This window comes from Oryzias latipes, chromosome 12, assembly GCF_053564925.1.
Source record: "Oryzias latipes strain Hd-rR chromosome 12, Olatipes_Hd-rR_3.1".
Classification (NCBI taxonomy): domain Eukaryota; kingdom Metazoa; phylum Chordata; class Actinopteri; order Beloniformes; family Adrianichthyidae; genus Oryzias; species Oryzias latipes.
In genome coordinates this window covers 12446849-12467138 of record NC_136248.1, presented here as the reverse complement: position 1 = coordinate 12467138, position 20290 = coordinate 12446849, and the positions used below count along the sequence as shown (strand labels likewise).

At 38.5% G+C, this 20290-nt stretch overlaps 1 protein-coding gene across 7 annotated transcripts in view; it reads left to right on the top strand.

Annotated features, from left to right (window-relative positions):
- cntfr (ciliary neurotrophic factor receptor) overlaps window positions 1-20290 on the top strand; it is a 308146-nt gene that overhangs the window by 8346 nt on the left and 279510 nt on the right. For 3 of the 7 annotated variants that reach the window (XM_078956132.1, XM_078956137.1, XM_078956133.1), the window contains exon 2: window positions 7878-7970. The exons of the other annotated variants lie outside the window; for them this stretch is intronic. The gene's annotated coding sequence lies outside the window, so the exon portion shown is untranslated. The remainder of the gene's footprint in view (window positions 1-7877; window positions 7971-20290) is intronic. 7 annotated transcript variants of the gene reach the window in all.

The window sequence follows — 20290 nt, the reverse complement described above, 5'->3', positions numbered from 1 at the left end:
GCTGCTGGTGAGGCGAGCCTCACTAGGGGGCAGACGTGACAGCTGCTTTGCAGCAATACTGGTGCAGCAGAAACAACAGACTAAGGAGTTCCTTCTTCTCCATTGAGGGAGAGACTCATTAAACTAAAGGAAAATAACCTCTTTTACAACAAGGTCGTATAACGTTTGGACTCAAAAAGTAGGGCCAAACATGGTTGTCACATTATGTTTTCCTTTTTCTTAAAATTGTAAATCTGACTCCAGGAGTCAGTGCCTCACCAGCCATCAACCTCACCACATGTCACTGGAATAATGTGTAGCGTGTTACAGTCGAGGCTTACATAATCTCTGTCTCAATGTGGCTCAAGCTACGTTCACAATGAGCATGTGTTGCGTGTTCAAGACTGCACATTCTTGAATGCGCATTTAGCCCTTAATGTTCACACTTGATTGATTGTCACTACCTGATACTAGCGGATGTCCACCACCTAGTTGGAAGAGGGTTGGTGCGAAATGTCGAAGCTGTAAAAATCTTGTTCCAGGCTTTTTCTTCCACAGCTCTATTCTGAAGACTTGGTGTAATATAATTGCGCAAATTAAAAGGACGCCATTCCTGTTTCACTTCAAAATCAGAGTCCCTGATTGGTCAAACATCGTTTTGGTTTAATCTTCAAAACGTGTTCAGTGGACGAACATTTTGAACGAAGAAACTTGTATAAGACTGCATGAACACTTACGTTTTGAACTGCGTGTTTTCATAGAGTTTTTATTGGATAAAATTAAAGTCTTGAATTGAACCAAAGAATAAAAAAGCAAAAAAGACTGTCGTTAAAAAAGACAATTGGGAAATATTTCAAAAGGTCCATGTGAGACTAATTAGGATGTTTGTGGTTAGAGGAAAAGAAGAAAACAATAAAAAAAGGACAGTTTTTCTTTTTTACACAAAAACTATGACAGCATCCGTTTTTGAAACATGATTTGGTCACAGAGGGTGCTGAAGAGATTACTCTGCACCCAGCGTATGGAACTGGCAGGAGATAACAGCTGCTGTGATTGTGGTCAAACTCAGGGAGGGAAAACCAAAAAAGTGTTCAACGCCTGGCGGGGAGGTGAAGAAACAACAGTTTGGGGGAAAAACACAGACACATCTTTGATGACTGTAAACTGGAGGGAAGAGCGAATGGAAATGAAAAGCAGGGTGGAGAGATCACAGGAGACTAATACCATTATGGTCACTTGTGTGATTGAGGTCAGAGAAGAGGAAGAGGTGCAAGGAATGGTGTATGAAAGGTGATAAGGGGTAGGTTGTGACTTGATGGGGATCCCTACATGTGAGACAATGCCCAATCCACAGAGGACAAAGGGAAGCAAAGACATAAAAAAGAACCAGTTTTTGAGATGTGTCGATTCTGTAATTTAACATAAAATGTGCCCCCAAAAGGGACAAAACAGGTTTGGGGTTGAATGAATGAATTAACGTATTTTAAAAGAAAACACAATCTAGTTCATTGCTCTTCTATAATGAATCCTAGATTTATACCCAATACACTACACATCTTTAAAGACCCACTCCAATCATCTTTTGATCTATTTTCAAGGTGCTCCCAGCGGTCTTCTCTGTATGATCATGCTGTTTTTAGCCAAAATCAAAAAGCTTTTGTTGTTTTCTAGGACATAGATCCTGCAAAGTGGCAGGAATTCATCACAAATTTACTTCTGAATTGCGGAAGGGAATAATACAGCGGAGGTAGCCCTTCCCCACTTCCCGTCATCCATCCGTTTACAGCTTTGTTGTAAACAACAAAGCGTAATGTATTTAATATGTATTTTTTATTCATTTATGTCCTGAGAAAAATGGAGTGGGTATTTAAAATCTTTCATTTTTCTATTCATTGAAAAAATAAAATCCACGTGGCATAAACTGACGTTTCAGAAACATGCATGAGTTTATCTTTGCTTTGAGTTTTTCTCTCATATGTTTATTTTTTTCTGTTATGAAATGTATATGGGTTGTTAAAAGCCTTAAGGGTCTGCTTCTAGCAATGTTGACTCTACAGTAGGTATAAGTGCCTGTGTTGCTGTTTGTGCAGGTCCTATCTGTTTACAGTTGTGAAGCTAATTTCTGTACACGTGTGTTACTGTTTCTGTCCATTTCTGTGGACGTCTGTCCAAAGAATTTCCTGCTAGAGTCACTGTAATAGTTTTCCTAGAGCCAGGGGCTTTTAATCTAATAGAGACTGATCTTTAAACACTAATCAATGAAGTCCTATATATTTCCATTACTGCGTGGAAAGAATGAAATAAATAAAACATGACAGGGAGCAGTTGGGGCCACATACACAATCATGTACAACTTCTAATGTAGTCATTCAACTGTTTTTTTTAGTAAAGGAAAAACAATTACGTAACAATTTTTTGTAGATACCAAAATAATTTCTTTTACCCAATGATAATGATTGTGAAACATGTTTTTAATACAAATATCTATCAATTGATTTTTTACATTCTTTGTGTTTCTTCCAGTCATTAAACAAAAAAAGTCGGTGGACTAGGGCTCTAAACAAAGGTTTTCCTTAAAAGTTTGGTTGACCTCACCTAAAAGCTGCATAACACTGAACAGCACTTTACAAAGTCACTTTTTGTTTTTAAACTGCTTTCCCATTGTTACAACATGCCACTTGAATGGGAGACTTTGGCAGTGCATGTATCGCCGCATGACGTGTTTTTTGGATGCATTGACCTTTTCAAGTATTTCAACTCAAGATGTTATAGAATCAGTCACAAATCCAATAGCCAGACATCATCTTCCTATGATCTTTACAATAAATGCAGTGCATTATATTATAGGATTTACTGTCTCTAAGCAGGGAGACTGGTCAAGCCACTTTCTTGGACATGTTCACACCAGAAGCTATCTAGGAATTACAACCCAGGTCACCAATGCTTTTATTTAGTTTACGAAACTGCAAAATATAGATTTGGATTAATTTATCAAAATCTAATTAAAATGAAAAGAATCAAAAGAAAATTCAAGTTTCTGTTTTTTTGTAATAAGCAAAAGACTATCAACTTTATCAAAGAAATGTGTTCTGAAAATATCTTAATCCACTGATTATATACAGAGTACTGTTAAACTTAGATCGAGCTTGTACCCAAACCCGGAGAGCCTTCTACATCAAGGAATTAACAGAAAAATAATATTCTTTAAAATTAAGATCTTTTTAAACCATTTGTATATTTGCAGAATAACAACAAAAACATGCTGCAATATTTTTTTATGAAATATAGATCGGGATGCAAATTATTTAGATTCACAGCTGCAAAAGAGGCTGATGTTCAAATTGTTTACCTAGTTGGTAAAAGATTTTTTTTTTTAAACAAATATGAAACCATCTAAATGCAGTTGTTTCCCACAAGGACTTCAATTAGTAAACGTTCATGACAAAAGTTGCTGATTTTCTATTATGCATGCAATAGAAACTCAGGGAATTTGCACACCACTTGTCAAATTGCTTTTCACTGTTTTTTTCATGAGAATAAAGGGATAAAGAACACTTATAGACAGATAGAAATAGCTTTCTATGAGAATCTGTCATGTTTGCTGTTGCATCTTTTTTGTCCTGTGTCACTGTACCCCTATTCATTTCTTTTTGTGAAAGTATTGCTCATGCTTGTGTAGTATTCCACTTACACCATGTTTAGCTGGTGATATATGAACTACAGCTTTCAGCTGTCATAAGATAACAATTTCAAGCTATGCAGCTGACAATTTCCAGCACCGTCTTAGTGGTGATTTACAGCAAATGACTGCTGTGCAACCGGAAGCACAGCTGCCCCAACCTGTCTTTTTTGAATTCAAACCTACTTAACTGACAAACCTTTCTCTTATGGGAGCTCACTTTATTAACTGTGTCTGTTTACGGACATTTCCCTCACCCAAATCAATTTGTCATGTTTATGTGGCAGTTTTCCTGTAGACTGGCTCTGCCTTTAGAGTATACTTTATTAGTGTTGTCTTGGTAACCCATGCCTACACCTGCTCCGCAACCATTTCTTTTAACTACCGATATTCAACTGTATTTTTTTCTCTGCAGGAGAGTATGTGTAGGTTTTTCTGCCCCGTTGTGGTAGTTTATTAGCAATGTCTCCTTTGATAGTTAGTGTGCACGGTTGATTATGGTTGAAAGGGAGTGGGCCGACTGCTTGGCTGGAGAGGAAGTCTGCCTAATGATGTTAACAACATTCTTTATTGGGGAGCTATAGGCCAATTGAGAGAGAGGAGTGCAAAGAAAAGAAAGAAAGAAATGGACAAAAAATGTGGAAATAAAATTTAAAAAGTGAAATTACAGAACAAATGGAAGAGAATTTGTACACCAAGGAAGGCAGGGACATTATGTTTGAGGTTTAGCCGGGAGGAAGGCAAAAAAAGAGAAACGAGTCAGGAGATAAAAGCCAGGTGAAAATAAATAGAATGGAACTATAAGATAGGGATAATCTCTACCGGGGCGACTGCGCTCCTAAACTACTGTGGTAGATATTCTCCCATTTTCTTGATGTATTATACAAAACAGTAAGCCTTTCTGCGATGCCCCAAAAGAAACATTGCAGTCCACCCACAAATTGCTTAGCAACCCCATCTGTGCATTGATGTCTGCAGGGGTATTTGCTGCTTGGAACAGCAGGAAATAGGACAAATGATGAAAATCTGAAAACAATTTATTTTTAGTCTCTACTTTTACTTTAAGAATTAAACATTTTTGGGTGATTAAATTGGATAATTTTCATTCAGAGAAGCAATAAAATTGTTTTGTTTGCTTGAGTTTCCGTCCTTTACTCAAAACTCTGATGATCTGATTCAGATCGCCAATAATTGGTGGCTATTTGAATGCTGCCTTGTCCCTAAAGTGCTTCTCTGTGCTTGATTCCACAGAAAAGGAGCTGCATACTGCTTATGGAGAGCATATGAGAAGGACTGTATGAGTCTGTGTGCTAATGGGTGAACATGAACCCAGTGTAAAGTGCTTCGTAGATGCTCAAACATGGCTGAAATGCTAAAAAAAGAACAGAGAGCATTATTGTATAAAATGTTTGAGATTGTGAAGTTATTGCAAAGTGATCTGGCAAATGGGTATCAGGGCATCATGAAAAACCTGAGGGATTTGCCTTTAATCAGCTGAGGCAAATTGACCGTTTTCTCCATGCTTTTCTGCAAAATTGAAGTCAGCTTATCAAGGGGGCAGATAGCCACAGCAGATTAAAGTTTCATGCAGACATCCATTATTGAACATGACAACTGAGTCTGATAAAAGGAGCAACAGGAGAATGGTATGAATGCTTGCAGGGAATATGAGGTTAGTTGATTGCAGCAATCTGAGAAAGTATGAACTAAGTGTGAGGGTGAAGCCGCTTTGGTAGCTTTGTATTTGGCGTTCTCACCAGGAACTTGATTTCAGTGTGGACACCCAAGTGAGAAGCTTTGAAAATGAGAATGGCATTAGTATTTTCCTGATTTTATTGTACATCGCCTCTATTGTCCCTAAAACCTTTATCTCTTTCTGGTCTATCCCTAGAAAAGTCAGAGTTTTCTGGAGTCTATCGCACCTTTTGTTGGCAAATACAGGGTACATCCTGAACAAGTCACTGGGGAGCCACATGTACAGACAGACAGCTTACTTATAAGGTGCAGCATCTTATCAATGAATGGTCTATTTTTTAACTTTTGCAAATACAGTAAAGCGCACCAAGCTACAAGGCCCATTAAGTGAGACAAAAAACAGAAACAAGTCTGTCAGTCAGCCGGACTTTATTAACCATGTCTAGAGTAAAACTAGAACTTCTTTGTAACACGTTACACGCCATTCACGTTAGAAGAGTTACCCACATGAAAAAAAGACTGATATCGCCAAAACAAACAGTACTGTGACCACGCTAACTCCCAACCTTGTTAGTAACTCTTAAAAAAAAAAAAACACACTCCCATTCAGTTATACTGTATGTTAGCCACACGGCTGTTATTGTGAACCACTAACGCTAGTGGTTCACAATAACACCCAATCAAACATCTTGACAGAGCTCTATACCTCCTAAAATCCCTTTAACATCAGTAAACACAATGAGAATGAATCCATACACAGTATAAGGCACTCTGGATTTTAAAATCGCTTTTGAAAAAAAAATAGGGCAGAATTTACAATAACTCACTGCTAAAAGGCAAGTTTTAGAGTCACCAAATAACCTGTGAAGCATGTTTTGAGAAAAAATCAAGCTGGCTGGAATAAATTAAAAGAAATTGGCTAGGATTTGAACAAGCAACCTTGTTTTTGTATGGCACCTGCTCTAACAACAACACTTCATGTGTTATTTGAAAGTGTCAATGAAAGTACAGAAAAAATTATAATAAATGAATATTAATGAAATCTAAGTTGGTCAGTCCTGAAGCAAAGATAGGACACTTCTTACTTCAAGCTAAACCTTTTTTTTTTATTTTGTTATTAATGTAATGTTGTGTGACACCAATGGAAAGACAACCAAAAATAATGATAAATAAAATAGTTCAAATGAGATTTAGTTATTTTGATGTTGTCGTGCTGCAGATTGACAAGCATGATAAACAGCATATTAAAAGCAGTAAGGTCATTGCTTGGCCCTGTCAAGTTTATCCACAGGCTTTCACATCAGGACATGAAACACTGCATCTTAACACACAGAAACATACCAGATGATAATGTGCTGATTGTCAAACAGCACCAGTGCACACACACACTGGAAGCTGTCACCTTGAAAGACCTTTCCCAACTGCCAAAAAAAGAATTAATAAATAAATAAGCTGGCATTTCTCTTTATTTACCCTGGCAAGGTGCCTGAGATGGTGTACCCTTCCCAGATGTGAGCATGACTGCATGGGGGCTTGTTTATCTGTGTATTTGTGGGCATGCTGGTCTCTGTGTGTCTGAGCAGCTCTTTGTCCATGCACAGATTCATCAGAACTTTTTTTTTTTTTTTTCTGGCATTGCGCTTTTGGATGCATCGCCTTACTGGATCCACAGCGACATATCACACATGAGCCAAAACACACTTGCTTGAAAACTCCGCACACCCTGCAAGCAAGTGCGAACAAAGGTTTTACGGTGGCACTTGCAAATGCACAGACAAATGTGCATGGAAGTACACACACTGGTATGAAAGCTTAGACTTATTTTCCTTTTTTTCCCCAGAAGTACTTCCTTTGGGAATACCCACAGGCAAAGTACAAACTACTTCCTTATTGTGAAAGGATTTTAAAAAAGTGGAAAACCTTCCTACTCTGCAAATGACCTCCCCTGAGTATGATTCTTAGAGTACTAAATACTTTCAATTTTATATTTAGATCTTTTTGTTTGTGATATAGTTAAAATAACATTTAAATATATATTTTTTTCATGCTTTTCAACCTACCACAATTGCTCATCCAAAAAGAACCTGAGAGATCTAAATGAGCTTCACAGTTTTCAGGCCAGATAAACTGATGTGAGCTGGATTAAATCTCAGGTCCAAACAACCAGCTGAACACACCATCTGTTATTCACTGATTCTGCTCATTAAAGAGATACATATTGTTATTGAATTTTTATTTTCCCTGTCATTTTCCACTTCCTGCTGTTTATCTGTCACCATGTTGCTTTTGTTGCTCCAGCACAGCATTATGGAAGCTTAAGGTCCTGTTGTTTTGTTGTCTTTTTTATTACCTCTTTCCCTCATAGCTGACTGCATTTTCTATTCATTGTCCAATTTTCATTTTTACGTTTTTCTTATTGTAGGTGGTCACTTTTGCCTTTATGGAAACTATATTTTATGAATGTTACCACAAAACCTATTATAACTGCATTCAAATTGCTGATTAGTTTTTCTACACTCTTTAGGTCACTGCTGCCAATTGCTGTTTTCATTCTCTTTTTCTGGAAAACCACTTTTGAAAACCAACGGACCCTTCAACACATAACCCAGAAGGCTAAGTCAGTCACCCTTCCATTCTGCCTATTTCCTCCAGCTGCTCCCTTTGCATGCTCCATCTGTGACTCGGTGATTCTCCTCTACAGCCACCTGCGGTGGTGCCATAGCTGATAGGCACAAAGCAGAGTGGCTTGTCTTTTCTAATGGTAGTAGTATGATATTTCATTGGTAATGAGGTTCCCTTTTTTTTTTTTTATTGAGGACCCACTGTGTAACAAAGTCAAAATACTATTTATTAAAGTCAAAGGAGACGATCTTGTCTCCAAACACATCTGTGCAGTTAAATGTGTCATTGCAGATGTGCATAGGGTGGAAGCAGAGTCAAAAATGTGTGTAACATTGAAGAAATGGCCAATAATCCTCTGTGCAAAGGTTTTCCCCAATATTCAAAACAGTAATGGGTTTATGAAAGGTATTCAGCATTCTTTGCCTATGATGTGGGGCTTGATTTCACTGCTAAGGTATGCTGGGCAGGCCATCAATTCACGTCCACACACTCAGTTTTCTTTCCCCATGACAAATTCCTTGATTTCCTCCAACACATTCCTTATGCATTATTGGTCATGGATATTATATGGTCCCACATCCTTTTGACCATTCCAGTATGGGAAGCATTTAATTGCTTGTGTCTGCGAAAGAGAGCTAAAGAGACAGGCAGAAAAGCAGAGGGCAAGGAGAAAAGAAAAAACATATACACAGATTTTGGCTTGTTTTATGGCTCTTATTTGTTTGTATTTAGAGGCAAAATTAGTGGGAAATCAGAATGCAAAACAGGTACTACTGTATTTCCCGCATTTTAGGGTGGACTTAAAAGCCTTAACTTTTTTCAAACGACAGGTCGCCTTATAATCCGGAGCACCTTATAAATGGATTATTTCTGGTTGTGCTTAGTGATGTTACAGCGATTTGGAGAGGTACATGGCACTCTATCAAAACGTTTGTTTGGGTGTTATTGTGAATATGCGAACGCGGCTAGTGTGGTGTTGGAATGTTTTTTTGTTTTTACATGTTACATGTTTTGTTTTTACAGGTTGGGAGTCACAGTAACATTTGTTTTAGTGGTCTTAGTCTTTTTTTTATGAGCTGAAAACAAGTTTGGGTGTTGTGAATACGCTAAGGAGGCTAATGTGTAGCGGCGTCAGACTGTTATTCTTTTCTTTTTTTTCACGTATTACTAACAAGGTTGGAAGTTAGCATAGTCACATTACAGTGTTACAAACAAGTTCTAGAGTTTCTGTGAACACAGTTAATAATGTCTGACTGATTGACAGACTTATTTCTGACTCTTATCTCGCTTTATGTGCCTAATAGTTTGGGGTTTCTTGTAAATGACATCATTTGAAAATAGACCATTGACCATTCATTGATGGTGTGCCGCATAATCTTGTGTGAATTATCATGAGTTTTATGCACTTACAGAGTTAGCTACATCCATAAAACTGTGTAATAGCCTAGTAATAGCTTACATTGTGACTAATTTATTCAAATTTTAGTACTGCCAAAAATACCGAATGGGATTAAAAATGTTCAAAATAAGAAGAAATAAAGGCCATATGGAACTTATTCTAAGCAACCTTATTTTACATTCCTTGAAGCAATTTTTATAATTGGCTACTTTGAAGCAGAAAAAAAGCCTTGAACTGGAATAACTTTTCCATAAAAACCTAAATGAAACATGAGAGCGCCTATTACTGATGCAATTATGTTATAACATTTAGAAAATTGAGTCGTCAACGTATAGAATTGCATTTCAGATAGGAGTGTGTGTGTGTACGAAGTGTGTATAAGAACACAAGACTGTGCAGGCCGGATGCATGTCTTCTACTTTTTTTTTCTTATGAATTAGTGGCCTCATTTCCTAATAACACTGAGATTTCAAGTGAAATTCTCTGCACTAGTACAGCACACGCACAAGCAGCCATTTACCTACATCAGGGCCTCCTCTTGCTCGTCTTTTTTGACTTAATTGGGTCATAAATGTCATAATGAGGAAGGATGCTTGCAGTAGCTGTTAATCTTTGGACTGTTAAGATCACTGGATATGTACATGGTTGCAGTTTTCCTAATTACAGGTCTTTAAGTGTGAAAACTTTTTCCCAGATACTTGGGACTCTATGCTGAGTCCTTTGCATATCCAAATCACATATCATACATATGATATGTGATTACGTATCAGGTACTTTATCCTGACATGTCGGGCCAAAGTTACCTACAATTGGTCTGTTTGCTCTTGTGTGGAGTCAAAAATGTTGTGTCCATCTTTTCTGCTCAGCTTTCTGCAATAAAATTTGTTTTATATCCCTAAAATTTTTCAATCATTGAATAATGAATTTTTACTCTCAAACATATGATTTGTTTTCCCCTAAAAACAAACACCATCACAAAATGACCAGGTTAAAAAAAAACAAAGCAGTTCTTTCTAAAATCATCTGCTTATGCTGTGCTTTTGCTAAGAGTAACCCCAGATTTACACTAGTCCGTCTGCGGTCCCTCTGTCACATGGGGTGACTGTCTCACGACTGCAAGTTAGTCTACATTGTCTGTCTTGCGTTTCCGGTCCGTCCCCCATCCCCCCTGGCCTTCGGATGAGTGATATGTCTTGCCAACCCCATGTCAAGTAGCTTGCCCTGCTTTTCTTCGCTCGTGGGCATCTGTGCCCGTGGCTGCTGTGTGAACACATCTCCTTATCCACAGTGATAATACGCATTAGTGTGTGGGCATCCCACCTTAAATGTTATAATTTTTTTTTACTTTTGAAAGTACAAGAGAAGTTTTTTTTTTTTTTTTTTTTTTAAACCTGTTTCACATTTTTCTGGCGAAACTGACGGACTGGAAAGAGAACCCTGTTGTAAAATGTGCGTTGCACTGCAAAGGGACAGATTCCACACGACGGAGGCGATGTAAACATTCCGGTTGAGTACGATTCTTTTTCCGATGACACAACAGAGATACACCGCAGACAGACCAGTGTTAATCAGCCTTGACACGCACAACTCGCGGCTCCCCTGGTCACATGACTGATGGTGCAGTTCAATATGTTGTAAGCTGGAGGGTGTTTCGACACAAAGTACTGTAGTAACTCACCTAAAAATCAAAAATATCTAGAAATTACATATGCGCTTTTATTGTTTCATTTATTTTTTTTAGTAATAATTGATACTTTAATCGAGTTGTTCATACCAAAATTGGTGATGTTTGGTTATCTTTAAATTGATAACTTGGTAATGTTACCCCCCCCCCCCCCCATCACAGTTAGCATTGCGCCAATTGATTCAAAAATTTTAATTAAAGTACAGTATGACAATCTGAGCCTTTGAAATGCACTTTTAAAATGTATGCATGTTCATAAAATCACAAATCTGGAAAAACGTAGAGAGAAACTGGTGATTAAAAATATATCTTTATAATCGGTTTGGTTGACCTTTTTCACTTTGCCTAAGGTTGGAGCCATTTCTTCCTTATGTGCAATGCATGTTAAAATCATTCACATTTTCGTTGGTGCAAACTCAAACTTAGTGAGAAACAACCTCTGGGAGGATTATAAATATTGTTTTAATAAAACCACACATTTATTTCTGACAATAATTCCCATGTTGTGCTGAGGGCTATGGTTGACTCAACTCTTCCAATCATTTCTCATGTGCAAGAGGCTTTTAGTTGGCTTTTTATTTCCAAAACAGAGGCATAAGGGATTCTCAGGGGGCCGTGACATTCCCATTAGGAATACAAGTCTTTCAGTGTGGCACACTCATGAACTTAGAAACTCACATTAACTCGTTTGTCCCCGCCTGCAGCAGCTTAGGACAGATTGTACTTAAATTGTACCCCAATAGGTTTTGGAGCTCTGCCTGAAGTTTCTAGTATGAAGTTAAATAGGATTTTCTGTCATGCTTTCTCAAGAAGACAGCACAACTTGTGTCCATTTATTAACCACATAATTCTTTTTCTAAATGCAAATGGCAGTACTTTAGCTTACTTTCTGCTTGTATAAATTAGCTACAATGGGATGGATTTGGCTTTGCAATTCTAGAGCTACACAGCAATATGTAAAGCTGGTTTTAATGGATTTTTAAGAACATAATGAGCCAGAGGCTAATTTGTTCCTTAATGTTTATTGACTTCCAACTTCCGTAATCCCATATGACAAAGAAATAAATCCTACATGAGAGATTTAAACAACTATTTTCATTATTTAAGAAAGAAAACAAACCTGTGGTGTATCTGCAAACAGGGTATGCCTTGGTGAAATACATTATCATTGGGGGTGTTAGAAGGTAGCATCAATCATAGCCAATCAAATCAACCACTCTAATTTTCTTTAAAAGCAATGCACTCCGTGCTGTAGCAGATTTGTAATAGAGACTCCAGGCTGCTGCTCCTAAAAGGATTGTAATCTGGGCACGACTGACTGCTGCAGACCTGCTATGCTCATATTTGCACAAACTGCAGAATTGCTGTTTCTGTTGTTTATCCTTTAAAAGACAAACTGCAGATTTACTTGGCTGTTGGGAAAGCCATAACTTACCCCAGCCAGTGGAGAAATACAATTTCATAAGACAGTAGGAAGTGACTTAGAACTTTTTTGAACAAAAAGAACATTTTCATTTAATCATTTTTTTCCCATAGAGTTGCTCATTAAAAAAACATTTACTATCAACACTGGGGACAGAAAACGCATCTTCTTTTTTTCCATTTAAATGGAATGCATTTTTGCCTTTCTGCTTCTTCGATACTCACTGATACAGAGTATTTCAAGTTTTCCAAAACGCCACAAACTCCAAAACTCACCAAAATTGGCGAATACCTAGTATCCAATCAAAATGATTTTTTGACATGATGAAAGACACCCCTTAAAAATGATAACATCACAGCAAGAGAAACTGTCCAAAAAAACAAATGTGGCAAAAATATCTCACAGAGAAATATTTAAGTATATTATAATGTTAATTCCTCAATATAAACAACCCCAAAGCGGTATTTTGGTCCATTAACGTATTTCTGAGCATTCCTCCAAAAACCTGCCCTCTGAGCACCAGCCCCTCCCCCCTTCCATAAAAGCAAGTGGCTTCCTACATTCACATGTATGAAAGTGAGGAAGAGCCCATAAGAGTCTGTTACTAGCACCACCCCCAGGTTAGCGCAAAATCCCACTGTCTCCGCAGAGCTAGCTGTATTCTATTCTATTAAAATAGAACTAGCTGTAGTTCTATTTTAAATGCACAAAATGAACATCTATCTTTGTTCAAATGTTGTTTGTTTTTCATGGGCGAAATGCAGAACACTGCAGAGGCCAGCTCTAGGTTGACGTCATGAATTGGGCGGCACCCACAAAGAGCCAAAGGCGGTGCCTCAGAGATCAAATCGTCTTCTGGGTAGGAAAAAGGGCTGTGAACATAACTCATGTTTAAATTTGTAGCTGGTACTTAAGTTTTTTTGCTGTTTTTTTTTTTTAAATTCAAGATAGTGGCCTCTTTGATGGTTATTGTAAACATAAGCTGGTTGTGTGTGTGTGCATGTGTGTGCAAAATTTTGTTTGCTCAAACAAATGTTTTCTTTTCCCATATTATGTGAAAATATGAATTCATGCTTTGCCACAAACTAGCCGCCAAGCCACATGTACCGTAGCCATCGCAAAAAAATTTTAAACGGCCTATATCACTTTTCTTAAGATTTTCAAAGTAAACTAGATTCACCTATATGATATAAATAAGGTGACTATATTATTCTTTATTAAACCTTTGCCTATCAGTGGAAATACAAGACGCATGTTTTTTTATGTTTTTCGTATTTGTGCATAATAGATTTATGTTTAACCTTCTTGATCTTTATGAGCATTTGGCTTTAAGAGGCAGTTAAAAATGTCTTCATTTATTTTCTGATCAAATTGATGAATTGTGTGAACAAAAATCCACTTATAATCTGACAATAGCATATAATTTACTAGAATAGAATAGAATAAAATAGAACTTTGGTGATCCCAAAAGGGTAAATTACCTTGTTATCAAAGCTCTATAAAACACAGCAGATAAATAACAATAAAAATACACTTAAATAATTGATAACAATAGTGACAATAAACGTCTTCACTATGACATGTCCGAAGACTTTTGAGAAATTTGCAATTTTCATTTTATGTTGTTTTCCTGATGTATTTCAAGAGTGTAATCCTGTGAGTTGTTAGGGGGTGAGGCACAATTTTGCCACATATAATGAAAAATTTGGTTAAAACTAGCTGAGTCAGCCTTTATAAATACTGCCTTTATAAAAAGAGAAACAAACGACCCAACAAGAGATATTTGATATCCTTGCCGCTAAACAATGGTTTAAGTCAAATTTATGTTTTACTAAAGGGACATGGCCCTGGCCTGTGGAGCAGTGAGCACCACGATGGACTTTTAATCACAAAGTTGCTGGTTTGAGACTGGGTTTGGTCACAGTCTGGTTGGGTCAGCAAGTGCATCTGGTGTAGAATTCCCATGTGAATGACTTCAGTGTGGTGACCCCTCTAATGGGGAGCAACCAAAGGACAAAAAGTATAAATAAAGGTACATGAATCAACTGGATGAGGACAAAAAGGCACACTACGGCCATTTAAGGTCATAAACATATGAAATTTGCTTTAAAAATATACATCCATGTCAAATGTAAATATTTCTTTCTTGGCTTAAACCCTTTCCCATTCAGTGACCACAAGGATTTCCTCAAACTGTTGGCATGAAAATATTCAGAGCAAGCAGGCGAACAGACTGTGCAGCACCAAAAAGACAGGCTGCAAGAAATAGAGATGAAGATATGAGAGGAGTCAGACCACCAGATGGTCTAATGACCACAGGACATATTACAGCTGGCAGCTGCGCACCAACACAAATGACACCAGCCATCAATGTGCCCTGCAATGACCCAGTGTGAACAAATGCATGTCCTCCCGCAAGTGTATGTGTGTGGAACTGTGCTCACAAGGTCAAGAAGGCTTCGTATTTATTCTACAATCGCCAAAGGGAAAGTTTGGAGACCTTTCGCCCTATACCCTGTAATGATCCAACCCCAACCGCTTTGGTTCAGGCAAGTCAATGTTTGCAAACCAGTGAGGTGGAACTGCATTGCACGCGGCTGGGACGCTTCTTGCCAAAAATTAACTTTATAACAAAGTAATATTTTACTATCTGTACAAATTGCTTCATCAAACCCTGAACAAATTAAAGGTATTCATTAAGCAAAATTGCCACTGCTGACCTTTAAGGAAACAAAATGCCAAAATAGTAGAAAATTGGAGCCTATTAATTGAGCTGATTAGCTTTTTTGGCTTTAATTTAGTCATTATTGTGAGAGATCTAACTGCAAAAAAAGCTCTGGAGGGACAATATTGAGAAGTGTGGCAAGCTGTAACATGGATTTCCTTCTGGAAGACCACAACTTTTAAGAAAGATTTATGAGAAAGTACATTCAGGTTTACAGTAAAATAAGCTGAAATGTTGTGTGAGAACTGTGGTGTGCATGTGACTAAAATTGAAATTTTATTTGAGCTCATTTAATTTGACTTTCTTCAACTACAAGAAAATAATGTTTTGACATTTTTTGACAGAAACCTTTTGAGCAGTTTCGGTTAAATCAACACAAAAGTAATCAGTGTTGGAGTGGAAATGATGCCCTGTATTAGACAGGCGACCCATTAACGGTGTACCCTGCTTTCAGCCAACAGTAGCTTGGTTAGGTGCCAGCAAACTCCAAGATCCTGAAAAGCCACGTTCACACAGCACTCAGCAATGTGTATTCAAGCAGCCACTTCCTTAGAAAAGTATGTAAACTTGTGTCAGCACATGCTTTGGGCTTCCATGTTCAAAACTCTTAACATTTTGGGGTTCTACTTACAAAACGCGTGTTCAGTGGAACTCATGTTGAAGGTAAACCCAGGTCGAACTTTGATCAATCATGGACTCATATTTGGTGGTAACGTATGGATGTCGTCACCTTTAAGTCACAGAAGGGACAGTCAATTAAAAATTGATCATGAAGGAAAAATAGTTGCAGTAGGTGCCCAGTTGGAATTATATGACACCAAGTCTTTCACAAATCAGAATTAAGTTGTGTAAGAAAAGCCTGGAGCAAGATTCCCAAGATTTGCACCGCTTCGACATTTCGCACCAAGCCTTTTCCACTTGTAGATGGCAAACATGCACTAGTTAACAGGAGGAAAAAAAAAAAAAACCCAACCTTAATCATCCAGTATGAACACCATGGGCAATCACATGCTTAGTGTGTCCATAGCTAAAGGGATCAACTTGGTATGGGAAAGGGAAAGATGGAAGGATAAACTAGGGATTTGAGACCGAAATTCTTGACAAGTCTTTGAAAAAATCTTTAAAAAAATATTATAAACCAAACTGGACTGTTTTTAGTCACATGCACCTCTATGGGGGTTGACCCTTACGGTTTCTGCAAGTTTATAGGTTGTCCACGTCCATAGAAGGTCATGGAAAGAAGGGGCTGCATCAGGAGTGCAGGTGTGTCCTGCAGTTAGCTTGAAGCTCATGCCATCACCTTCACGGACATTGTGGAAATAGGACATACGATTGTCATGCTTGTGGTAAATGCACTGTGAAGTATTTGTAGGGATAATGTAAGCACGCACTTATGATGTACAGGTGATTCTGTCATACGATGGACTTCACAGCACGACAGTCATTTTTAAGGTGCGCGCACTGACCACGTGCAAATGCTTGCACAGATGGGGAGTACATGTGATATGCAAGAGACCGTGGACGCCTGTATAGGATCTAACTACACTGTCTAATTTCCTCATTTCTAACAGTCAGCCTGCGTGCGAGGGATGTGCACCTTGAACAGTACTTACAAGCTCCTTGCACAGTGCGCAGGGTTTTGAGGGGGGTTGACATAAAATTAAAAAAATCATTTAGATGTGCCTGCATCTCACCTACTTCTTATGAGTTGTTTAAGAATTTGCTATGACCTGTCCTCAACAGCAGCCCCATTGGAAAAAATGCGCATGAACATTTTTGCCCTACGAGCTCATCGAGCATTCTACTACTTAAACAATCATACAGGCCACCTGCATGACCCATACAGGTTTACGCATTTTCCAAAGTTTTCCAACCCATATCCACCCGTAAGGGCAGTCGTGACTCAGGCATCTCCCTCAGTGTCCAACATGTTTGATTCAGTCATCTTTATTTTTCTGTTGGCATTTTCGTTTGATTCTTATCTTGTGACACTCCCTGACTGTACTTTGAGTGAACTGCCTCTGTTTCATCCTCCTTTTGTCTTTATTTCTGTTTGGGGGTCCCTCTGCTCCTGCCTCTCTGTTTTTTGTTCCCCCATTTATCTCTCCCTCGTGGGTCCATGGGAAATGTTCTGTCTGGTTTCCAACTTATAATTAGAAACCGCTCAAGCATGGCTCCTAGGTGGGAACTTTTCTCCTATCAGCATACCCTAGTTTCGGATGTTAGACCCCCTGTAAAACATCCTTTCTGTCAGAATATTTTTATATAGTTTGAAATATTTGTCTTACAGCATACTTATATGGGAACACTGAAAAGAAACGGAAAAGATGGAGAGGCGAAATGGATAAATGGATTGACAGATGGCTCTTGGAAAGAAAAGAGACAAGAGGGAGGCGGAAAGAGACGGTTACAGTTTGTCTCCATTAGCTGCCATTGAAAACACACAATGATGGCTTGGCTGATGTAAAGAGTTCATATTAGGGCTAATACCTGCAAAATTAACTTGGAAAACACGATTGCCAATAGAGTTAATGTATTAAACAATAACTGGTAAACAAAACCATCTGGATCACTTTAGGGAGAAATGGTTGCATAACGATATCACTGACAATCTCTAGCTAGGGTCTCTTTTTGTTGCGGTTTAGAACTGTTTACATGACTAACCTAAACAACAATAGTAATGTCCAAATGGCCCAATTTGTGAGACACTTAATGTCCTTGTGAGCAGATCCAAAAAAAAAAAAAACCAATTAATACTAAATCTGCATTTGCTGTTTCAGAAAACCCTTCCCTTTTACTTCTGCTTGTTAACACTTTTCCATTTAAATGACTTTACTTAGGAATTGTCCAATTTACATTAGAAAATGTTGAAAAATACTAAGAATGCGTCCAATAACCAGCAACACCAGCCAATTGGTCTGCAGTGCTGAAGTTCCTTTTCCCTCTGCTTTCCTCTAAATCCTCAAGCTGATGTCTACCAAAAGGGAGCGAGGACAAAACAGGAAACCAAGCACTTGTTCATGCTGTTTATAGTTTACAACACTATTGTTCATCCTTGCAGAAACTCACATCCTTATCATTAAAGTAATTTACTGCAGATTTCCCTTTATGTACTTCTAGATCATGGGTGGGCAAACTACCGCCCGCGGCCTGGATCCGGCCCGCCTCCATGTTTGGTCCGGCCCACTGAACAATATCAGAGACCCATGTTTTTTCATTCTATCTAGCCACACGGTCAAGACCTGCATAGAACGTGACATTTTATTCCACCCTTCTGCAGTCTGTGCTCCAACCTGAAACCCTCTAAAATCCCTGTCAAATAGAACAAAAGACAGCCTTTCTACGTCGCAGTTCATCTTTCCCGGTTTAGCTCATTCTTTTAGAGCGATTATGCTGCTTTTTTTTTAAACAGCGTACCCTGTTCTGTGTCCTGATTGGCTGGAAACCTCGTCAATCAATCTCCTCTGTGCCATGTCTCTTGTACAGAAACGCGGAGCTCTTCAGATCTACAGAAAAATGTGATCGTGATCAGATCTTTGTTTTCATTCTAAGATCCTGGACCTAATTTCAATGAAATTTTGAGAATTTAAACAAGAGAAAAGGGTGAAAATGTTCATGCCTGTCTGAGAAAAGTGTATAAAGTGGACAGTGAGGAGTTTTACTGCCATAAACGTCTGCAATCATACTCCTTTGGATTTCAGCGATCACGCTTATTTTTGGAAAGTAACTCCTGCAATGAACGAGGGAACCCTGTACTGGTAAAAAGGTAACGCAGATATTTGCTTAGCTGCAGCAGAAGACATAGAAACAAGCTTTTTTCATTATTACTGGATGAGAAACAGATGTGCAGGAAACATATATATATATATATATATACACATGTTTTTACAATGCATTTTATAAGTAGCAGAAAGGCATCCTTACCTTTCTTAGAGACGTTTAAAAGTCTGAACTTGCCCTGACCTGTTGTTGGTGTCGACCATGTGGCCATGGTGTACTTTTACTGGACTATTTCCTGACAAACAATGTGATCATTTTGTGAATATCTAGTTAAGTTTTGAGCTATCAGCCTTCTGCAGCCAATTGGATGACTTGCATTACAGCGTGTCCATGAAGGACACAGACCTTCAAAGAATGTCACATTCTGCAGCACAGCTTCCCAATAGCATGCACACAGCCATGTTCCCACACGCCATATTTTTTATGAGCCGTTCGTTTTGGCTCTAGCAGGAAATGAATGTCCAGTAGCTGAGGCTGTTAATTAACATTTATGGCTCTAGATGACCGTTGAATCATTAGACTGGCTCTCCCAGGCTTCACATCAAAGCAACCAGGGTATAAAAATCCAATCTCTGTCCCCGACTATCTGCCAAAGTAATGATGGTTAATCATGATGTAGATTTGCTTTATAATCTAACCATAAACTGCACCGATCGCCTTTGGGGGTGCAGTCTGTCCCCTTGAACAGCACAAATGTAGTCATGATGTTTAGAAAGACATGCATGTATTTCATACAGAACTAAGTAAGCTGGACCCAAAAATGGAGACAGGGACTTAGTTTGATATTGTGAAATTTATTGTGGGATGAAGAGAGGTTTTGCTTTGGATCTTTGGCGTTAGTTTTTGGGTTCTTTGATGTTGGCTTTGGTTTTTGTCGTTGGCTTTGAGTTCTTTGGCGTTGGCTTTGGTTCTTTGGGGTTGACTTTGGTTCTTTGGGGTTGACTTTGGTTCTTTGGGGTTGACTTCGGTTCTTTGTGGTTGGCTTTGGTTCTTTGGGGTTGACTTTGGTTCTTTGGGGTTGACTTCGGTTCTTTGGGGTTGACTTTGGTTCTTTGGGGTTGACTTCGGTTCTTTGGGGTTGGCTTTGGTTCTTTGGGGTTGGTTTGAGTTCTTTTGCGCTGGCTTTGGCGTTGGCTTTGGCGTTGGCTTTGGCGTGGGCTTTGGCGTGGGCTTTGGTGTGAGCTTTGGCGTAGGCCTTGGCTTTGATCGGTGAGTCCTTCATGGAAGCAGACGAACCGACAATGGCTGGATGGCGTGAAGGCCCAATATAGGTTGTCTAAATGCCAAACAGGTGTGAACGATCT